This window comes from Bactrocera tryoni, chromosome 2 (assembly GCF_016617805.1).
Source record: "Bactrocera tryoni isolate S06 chromosome 2, CSIRO_BtryS06_freeze2, whole genome shotgun sequence".
NCBI lineage: Eukaryota > Metazoa > Arthropoda > Insecta > Diptera > Tephritidae > Bactrocera > Bactrocera tryoni.
Window position 1 is genome coordinate 43,793,906 of NC_052500.1, and position 10,118 is coordinate 43,804,023.

General features: G+C 31.7%; 2 long non-coding RNA genes across 3 annotated transcripts; both read left to right on the plus strand.

The window, feature by feature from the left end:
• The first annotated feature begins 2,757 nt into the window (after positions 1 to 2,757).
• On the plus strand, positions 2,758 to 3,369 carry LOC120768889. Its single transcript, XR_005704797.1, has 3 exons — positions 2,758 to 2,919; positions 3,007 to 3,092; positions 3,177 to 3,369. It is a non-coding gene; the product is annotated as an uncharacterized LOC120768889 (long non-coding RNA).
• A 5,684-nt stretch (positions 3,370 to 9,053) lies between these two features.
• LOC120769381 lies at positions 9,054 to 9,670 on the plus strand. Of its 2 annotated transcripts, none has more exons than XR_005704841.1 (3): positions 9,054 to 9,214; positions 9,302 to 9,387; positions 9,456 to 9,670. It is a non-coding gene; the product is annotated as an uncharacterized LOC120769381 (long non-coding RNA). The 2 variants fall into 2 exon arrangements; XR_005704842.1 differs by having other exon boundaries at positions 9,471 to 9,670.
• The last annotated feature ends 448 nt before the right edge of the window (positions 9,671 to 10,118 follow it).

Here is a 10,118-nt window from a genome sequence, read left to right on the forward strand (position 1 = left end):
TTATTTCTCTATGTTTCACAAAATTTTTTCACATTTTTTACTTTGTATATTTAAATACACACTCTAAGCTTTGAAATAAGCCTACATTTCACTTTTATTTTGCTATATTTTACCTAAATTTATTAATTTAAAAATCACTTAGCACATTCATCGTTGAAAAGGTTAGATTGTTTACAATTATGAGGAAAACGAGCCTTGTCACATCTTAAACAGTAAATATGTAGGAGTTTTAACAATTATTCTTTGTTTGTTTTGTCGCGTGATTCTTTTTTCTATATTAACTATAAAAAAATACTTTCTACATATGTATGTATGTATATGTGTAATACGTAATTTATGTGACTGAAGTACTTTCGCGAAGTACTCCTTTCTGCGTTGGCGGCCTTCGGCCGTGCTCTAAAAAAATAACCCTGGTCGAGCGAATACCCGGGGTGACCGAAGTACTTTCGCGTAGTACTCCTTTCTGCGTTAAAAATAAAAACAATATATTGACTTTTTGTTATAAAGTGGTGAAAGTGGTTATATTCTTTGGTTATTATGCACTCATATTCAAACAAAATTTAAGTTTTCGTTATAAAATTGATAAATTTTGATTATTATTTCTGTCAGCGATTTCCATTTATTTCTTATGATGTTTATTAAATTTAAAACAGAAAATATCGATATGCATGAATAGAGGAATTTTCGCGAAAAAGAGGGATTTCAGCGAATTGTCTTGTTATCATATGGCAGCGCTCCATTTCTTCGTAATTTTTGGTAAACAAATGAGGTTCAAACGAGTGTAAAATGTAATTTTTAAAATAAAGATTTTTTAAATAAAAAACCTGCTAAAAGTGTAAAATGTGGATTTATTTAAAAGATTATAGTGTGATTTAATTAATTTGAAGAGAAAAATGTGAATAAAGTGGGTTTAACGTGGTGAAATAGCTTCTTGAAATGTTCGAATTTTGCGAATTTTGTTTGCGTTTGCGGTACGTATGACCCCATATATTTTTTAATCAGGAGGACTTCCTCTTTCCAACGGTACCTTCAAATCGCGGCGCCAAAGAAATCGGAATTGTCCCCTTTATTGAATAATTCAAATAAAATTGAAATACATGGCTTTTATACAAAATTTTGCTTAGCTCACTCATTCGTAAATTTTTACGTAAACATCAAAATAATTTCAGAGTTCAACCACTTTAAGTTTGTTTGTTATCAATAAAATAATGGTAGTAACAATGTTACAACATATGTTGATTTGAAACAGTTGTGCCAAAGAACAATAAGCAATAGAATACGATATCAATTTCGACAAAGTTGCGACAAAGCAAATGTAAATAAAAACAAGAAAAAACATTAACTTCGGTTGCACCGAAGCTAAATACCCTTCACAGGTGCATTTCTGTTAGTAACTATGTGTTCAGTTTGTATGAAAGCTATGTGCTATAGTTAATCTGATCAATTTGTTCGGAGATTACATTGTTGCTTTAGAAAATAATATATACCAAATTTCGTGAATATATCTTGTCAAATGTGAAAGTTGTCCATACAACAACTTGATTCCGATCGTTCAGTTTGTATGGCAGCTATATGCTATAGTTAACCGATCTGAACAATTTCTTCGGAGATTACATTGTTGCCTTAGAAAATAACATATACAAAATTTCGTTAATATATCTTGTCAAATGTGAAAGTTGTCCATACAAGAACTTAATTCCCATCGTTCAGTTTGTATGGCAGCTATACGCTATAGTTAACCGATCTGAACAATTTCTTGGAAGATTACATTGTTGCCTTAGAAAATAATATATACAAAATTTCTTTAATATATCTTGTCAAATGTGAAAGTTGTCCATACAAGAACTTAATTCCCATTGTTCAGTTTGTATGGCAGCTATACGCTATAGTTAACCGATCTGAACAATTTCTTCGGAGATATCATTGTTGCCTTAGAAAATAACATATACCAAGTTTCGTTAATATATCTTGTCATATGTGAAAGTTGTCCATACAAGAACTTGATTCCGATCGTTCAGTTTGTACGGCAGCTATATGTTATAGTGGTCCGATATCGGCCGTTCCGACAAATTAGCAGCTTCTTGAAGAGAAAATGACGTTTGCAAAATTTTAAAACGATATCTTAAAAACTGAGGGACTAGTTCGTATATATACCAACAGACAGACGGACAGACGGACGGACAGGCGGACATGGCTAAATCGAGTCAGCTCGACATACTGATCATTTATATATATACTTTATAGGATCTCCGACGATTCCTTCTGGGTGTTACAAACTTCGTGGCAAACTTAATATACCCTGTTCAGGGTGTATGAATTATAACATCAAACTGTTTGATTTGTAAGATCAAACTTTTGAACTCAAAAAAGATTATTTATTCCTTATCTCTGGTGGGGGGAAATAATTGACCTTCATTGAGTGAGAAATATTTCATTCTGATTTTATTGTTAATATTGTACACCTTATATACTATTTTAAGTCTTACTTATCTAGTTAAATATGTGTATGTGTATGTACGGCACACCACATGGGGTCCCAGCAAAACTTCGCTAACGTATTCACCAACACACTCCCTCCCTCCACAGTTGTGCTACAAGAATGGTTGTGCTATATGCAGATATGCATTGTAGTCGTTTGATGTAAGAAGTAATCAGTATCAGTAGAAGTAATCAGTATATAACAAAGTGGAAAACTGCATTTCTCACATTTGTTGTGAAGTGACAGCGACGATTGAGGCAAGTATTTATTATATAAATCACTATTTATTGTTCTTAAATATAAATATGAAATTGTTTCGGAACGCCAGTTATTTATTTGTTTAGCATCACAAAGAAGAAGGTTTTAAGTTTCAGCGCCATACAATGTTCAGCTACGACACAGCATTCTACAGCCAGACAACCTTCAACAGCAGGACACAGGTATATTATATACATTTCAATAAATAATGAATAAGATAAATTACGGTTAAATGATATAAATTATATAAAATATTTTTTATTTTATAGTAACTCAAGGTATTAAGGAAATCCTAAGAAACCAAAAGGTGCTGATGACAAGGATGGATGACATTGAGAAAACCCTCAAAGAAAATGTATGTATATATATATTTATATATGTATTTCTTTATTTGATAAATATAAATACATATATATATATATATATATATGTACATTAGGTTATTGATAAAGGTCTTCTATTGGCTCAAACACACACGCTGCGCGAATGTAAGGAGGTTTTAGCTAAAGTCCATCACTCCATTGGACGATTGGTAGGAGAAATAGAAAATCCCATGAAAATTGAAATAGCGTCAAGACTACCAATCTAGACACAGTTTTTTAATCACTAATAAACAAATTAAAAATATATTAAATATACATTTCCATAACAATTTAAAATAAAAAATTCAATAAATTTTTAAAAATAACCTGTATTTGTTTTATTTTATATGGAGTAGGATAAAAGGATAAGTATACCATACTACTTTACCATCGTACTGCTTTACCATCATAATACTTTACCATCATACTACTATACCATCCTACCATGGGTTAAAAAGAGACGAGCATATGACAAAGTGATGGTAAATTTGTAATCCTAAGTATAAGTATTATGTATGTATGTATTTATTTTTGCGTAACATATTGGACTGCGCAGTCCAATTTCAAAGTACACACACTTTTTTCACATACTTAACAATTGATATTTGCCGCTTCTGATGATATAGCTGCTGCTGCTACTTCCAATTTCCAATGCTATAAAAATAAATGAAGTAATTATTTTCAAAATATTGTTAAAAAATCACACAAAATTCATTTACTTACCTTCTTGTTGTACGAGCCTCCTTTACGATGGTACGATCACGAACGACATGCGTCTTTCAATCGTTTTTTTTATTACCCTTTTTAGGATTTTCTATTGTCACTATTGACAATTACATATGTTTTCTCCTTCGCACTCATTCAAATAAATCAAGCAATGAAACAAACTTTTTTTCATCGCATTTAGGTAAACAACACTTTTTCTATTCGTCATTTACGAGCCAACGCTGGACCATTGTTTTCTTGATATTATGAATTTTGCAATAACAAGTTGTTCGCAAAAAACGAGTTTTTCCTTCAAAGTGTTCACAATAAGTAAATAATTTAAATTTCGAAAAATCTACTTTGGCTAAGCAATTATGGTTACTGTTTTACACAATATAATGCTACTCCCTCCTTAATGCTCTCGTATTGTTATTGTGTATTGTAAATAAGCACCCTGTCTTACCAAGAATTATAGAAAAAAAGATGACGAGCAATGACGAGTTCAAAGTTTGTTTTCTGCGTACGTCACGGTTGACCAACGCACAGTCAGCTGATTTTCAGTTGTTTGTCTTTCTTTGCAATAAGAAGTAATTTTGTATTGCAGGCATACAAAACCATGAATATAATGAAAAGTTAACGTCAATATAAGTGAATATTTTATAGTGAACATTTACCTATGTATTCATTTCATTGTATTTTCATTGTATTACATATTTAATTTTGTCTCTTTGCTGTGTTTGTTTCAAACATATACATTTATACAAAAAAAAATATTGAATATTTTGTGACCAAGTATCAATTTATTGTCTTTTTAATTTTCTTTTTTTGCTGTACGTATTTTCAATTAAGTATTTATTTAAGGAACGAATCCTAAAATACCTTCAAGCTCTGAAAACAGTTATTTTACTTTCGTGCAACACTTTACAAAATTACTTAAATCTAAGTGCTTCTGAACATAATTTGTGCATATATGCAAATCAGTACCATTTACGTCGTCAAATACTGCTTGCAAGGATCTCATATGCTCCATTAACATATCTGTTGGTTTTGAGAGTCCTGCTTCAGAAAGGTGATCTACCCAAGTATAAGACGAACAATTTTCTGAATTGCCACAAATTTCGAGGTTGTCTTTACCGAGTTTGTGGCAGATGTACCCTGGCAAATTCTTAAGTCCGTCGTTATTGAGAATCTACAAGTCATCATTTTTTTCAATTGGGTTTGTGGAGTTTAGATCAACTGACACACGTTGCAAAATATTACCTTCAAAAATATAATAAACACACATACATAGTACATGCGTATAAATAAATGGAATAAATTGTTAGTTAAGATTATTATTATAATTAGGATAAGAAACAGTAGTTAGTATGCAAAAACTTTGGAATGAAACTCCACCCTTTTCTGCCGTTCATTAGTCTCTGCAGGAGCAGTAGTTAACGTGGGAAAAGCGCTGGGTAGCAACTTCGTTGGATTCCGCGAACTTAAACCTGGAAGAGGGTTTGGTTATAAAAGTAAAATTATTGTAATCAAAATGCTATAATTACCCATGTCAAACTGAAAATTTCTTTCGAAGGCTTCTGGCGCGAAGTGCACTTCACAAATGCATACATTTTTAACATTAATTTTGTCCGTACGACGACAAAAATGAATCCATTGTTTTAGTACTGTTTTATCCGTAGGGAAATGTTGTTATTATTGCATCCGAATACTGCACAACGCATTTCAAAGAATAGAAAATAAAATTTCACAATTAATACAACACTTGAAAACACAATTCGAATTCACATTCAAAAGCGTGGGAGTAAAGAAACTTGAGATGTAGTTTCTTGATTATTACTTTATTGGGCACGATTCCGATTACTTTGGCGGAGGGGTAAAGAAACCGAACTTCCGTATAAATGGGGTATGTACGGATAGGGGAGCCAGAGAAGGAATATCCAAAAATAATGTAAAAATTACTAATATTTTTTAAAATATTCACGATTAAAAGTTCAAAAATTTGCACTAAGAAAACATGTTATTTCTCTATGTTTCACAAAATTTTTTCAAATTTTTTACTTTGTATATTTAAATACACACTCTAAGCTTTGAAATAAGCTTACATTTCACTTTTATTTTGCTATATTTTACCTAAATTTATTAATTTAAAAATCACTTAGCACATTCATCGTTGAAAAGGTTAGATTGTTTACAATTATGAGGAAAACGAGCCTTGCCACATCTTAAACAGTATATATGTAGGAGTTTTAACAATTATTCTTTGTTTGTTTTGTCGCGTGATTCTTTTTTCTATATTAACTATAAAAAAATACTTTCTACATATGTATGTATGTATATGTGTAATACGTAATTTATGTGACTGAAGTACTTTCGCGAAGTACTCCTTTCTGCGTTGGCGGCCTTCGGCCGTGCTCTAAAAAAATAACCCTGGTCGAGCGAATACCCGGGGTGACCGAAGTACTTTCGCGTAGTACTCCTTTCTGCGTTGGCGGCCTTCGGCCGCGCTCTAAAAAATTAACCCTGGCCGAGCGAATACCCGGTGTGACTGAAGTAATATCGCGTAGTACTCCTTTCTGCGTTAAAAATAAAAAAAATATATTGACTTTTTGTTATAAAGTGGTGAAAGTGGTTATATTCTTTGGTTATTATGCACTCATATTCAAACAAAATTTAAGTTTTCGTTATAAAATTGATAAATTTTGATTATTATTTCTGTCAGCGATTTCCATTTATTTCTTATGATGCTTAATAAATTTAAAAAAGAAAATATCCATATGCATGAATAGAGGAATTTTCGCGAAAAAGAGAAATTTCAGCGAATTGCCTTGTCATCACATGGCAGCGCTCCATTTCTTCGTAATTTTTGGTAAACAAATGAGGTTCAAACGAGTGTAAAATGTAATTTTTAAAATAAAGATTTTAAAAAAAAAAAACCTGCTAAAAGTGTAAAATGTGGATTTATTTAAAAGATTATAGTGTGATTTAATTAATTTGAAGAGAAAAATGTGAATAAAGTGGGTTTAACGTGGTGAAATAGCTTCTTGAAATGTTCGAATTTTGCGAATTTTGTTTGCGTTTGCGGTACGTATAACCCCATATATTTTTTAATCAGGAGGACTTCCTCTTTCCAACGGTACCTTCAAATCGCGGCGCCAAAGAAATCGGAATTGTCCCCTTTATTGAATAATTCAAATAAAATTGAAATACATGGCTTTTATACAAAATTTTGCTTAGCTCACTCATTCGTAAATTTTTACGTAAACATCAAAATAATTTCAGAGTTCAACCACTTTAAGTTTGTTTGTTATCAATAAAATAATGGTAGTAACAATGTTACAACATATGTTGATTTGAAACAGTTGTGACAAAGAACACAGGTGCATTTCTGTTAGTAACTATGTGTTTAGTTTGTATGGAAGCTATGTGCTATAGTTAACCGATCTGATCAATTTGTTCGGAGATTACATTGTTGTTTTAGAAAATAATATATACCAAATTTCGTGAATATATCTTGTCAAATGTGAAAGTTGTCCATACAACAACATGATTCCGATCGTTCAGTTTGTATGGCAGCTATATGCTATAGTTAACCGATCTGAACAATTTCTTCGGAGATTACATTGTTGCCTTAGAAAATTACATATACAAAATTTCGTTAATATATCTTGTCAAATGTGAAAGTTGTCCATACAAGAACTTAATTCCCATCGTTCAGTTTGTATGGCAGCTATACGCTATAGTTAACCGATCTGAACAATTTCTTGGGAGATTACATTGTTGCCTTAGAAAATAATATATACCAAATTTCGTTAATATATCTTGTCAAATGTGAAAGTTGTCCATACAAGAACTTGATTCCGATCGTTCAGTTTGTATGGCAGCTATATGCTATAGTTAACCGATCTGAACAATTTCTTGGGAGATTACATTGTTGCCTTAGAAAATAATATATACCAAATTTCTTTAATATATCTTGTCAAATGTGAAAGTTGTCCATACAAGAACTTGATTCCGATCGTTCAGTTTGTATGGCAGCTATATGCTATAGTTAACCGATCTGAACAATTTCTTCGGAGATTACATTGTTGCCTTAGAAAATTACATATACAAAATTTCGTTAATATATCTTGTCAAATGTGAAAGTTGTCCATACAAGAACTTAATTCCCATCGTTCAGTTTGTATGGCAGCTATACGCTATAGTTAACCGATCTGAACAATTTCTTGGGAGATTACATTGTTGCCTTAGAAAATAATATATACCAAATTTCTTTAATATATCTTGTCAAATGTGAAAGTTGTCCATACAAGAACTTGATTCCGATCGTTCAGTTTGTATGGCAGCTATATGCTATAGTTAACCGATCTGAACAATTTCTTTGGAGATTACATTGTTGCCTTAGAAAATAACATATACCAAATTTCGTTAATATATCTTGTCATATGTGAAAGTTGTCCATAGAAGAACTTGATTCCGATCGTTCAGTTTGTACGGCAGCTATATGTTATAGTGGTCCGATATCGGCCGTTCCGACAAATTAGCAGCTTCTTGAAGAGAAAATGACGTTTGCAAAATTTTAAAACGATATCTTAAAAACTGAGGGACTAGTTCGTATATATACCAACAGACAGACGGACAGACGGACGGACAGACGGACATGGCTAAATCGAGTCAGCTCGACATACTGATCATTTATATATATACTTTATAGGATCTCCGACGATTCCTTCTGGGTGTTACAAACTTCGTGGCAAACTTAATATACCCTGTTCAGGGTGTATGAATTATAACATCAAACTGTTTGATTTGTAAGATCAAACTTTTGAACTCAAAAAAGATTATTTATTCCTTACCTCTGGTGGGGGGAAATAAAATGACCTTCATTGAATGTGAAATATTTCATTCTGATTTTATTGTTAATATTGTACACCTTATATACTATTTTAAGTCTTACTAATCTAGTTAAATATGTGTATGTGTATGTACGGCACACCACATGGGGTCCCAGCAAAACTTCGCTAATGTGAAAACAGGTCACATGTTGGGAATATATTTCGTACTCCCTCCCTCCACAGTTGTGCTACAAGAATGGTTGTGCTATATGCGAGATATGCATTGTAGTCGTTTGATGTAAGAAGTAATCAGTATCAGTAGAAGTAATCAGTATATAACAAAGTGGAAAACTGCATTTCTCACATTTGTTGTGAAGTGACAGGCGACGATTGAGGCAAGTATTTATTATATAAATCACTATTTATTGTTCTTAAATATAAATATGAAATTGTTTCGGAACGCCAGTTATTTATTTGTTTAGCATCACAAAGAAGAAGGTTTTAAGTTTCAGCGCCATACAATGTTCAGCTACGACACAGCATTCTACAGCCAGACAACCTTCAACAGCAGGACACAGGTATATTATATACATTTCAATAAATAATGAATAAGATAAATTACGGTTAAATGATATAAATTATATAAAATATTTTTTATTTTATAGTAACTCAAGGTATTAAGGAAATCCTAAGAAACCAAAAGGTGCTGATGACAAGGATGGATGACATTGAGAAAACCCTCAAAGAAAATGTATGTATATATATATTTATATATGTATTTCTTTATGTGATAAATATAAATACATATATATATTATAGATATATGTACATTAGGTTATTGATAAAGGTCTTCTATTGGCTCAAACACACACGCTGCGCGAATGTAAGGAGGTTTTAGCTAAAGTCCATCACTCCATTGGACGATTGGTAGGAGAAATAGAAAATCCCATGAAAATTGAAATAGCGTCAAGACTACCAATCTAGACACATTTTTTTAATCACTAATAAACAAATTAAAAATATATTAAATATACATTTCCATAACAATTTAAAATAAAAAATTCAATAAATTTTTAAAAATAACCTGTATTTGTTTTATTTTATATGGAGTAGGATAAAAGGATAAGTTACCATACTACTTTACCATCGTACTGCTTTACCATCATACTACTTTACCATCAAACTACTATACCATCCTACCATGGGTTAAAAAGAGACGAGCATATGACAAAGTGATGGTAAATTTGTATGCAAAGAAAAAGGATAGACAACTCACACGTATTCAAAGTATGCGATAGAATCTTCCCATGCCTCTGTACAAACTGATGTAAACTATTCGAATTTTTCACGCATACTATCCATAGTTATACTGCAGGTTTATGGCATTATATAACGTATAGTCTTCTTGCTGGGGTTGTTTTCAACTATACAATGCAATACATGTGTGTGTGTGTGCTGTCATACAAGATCTTTTATCTCATC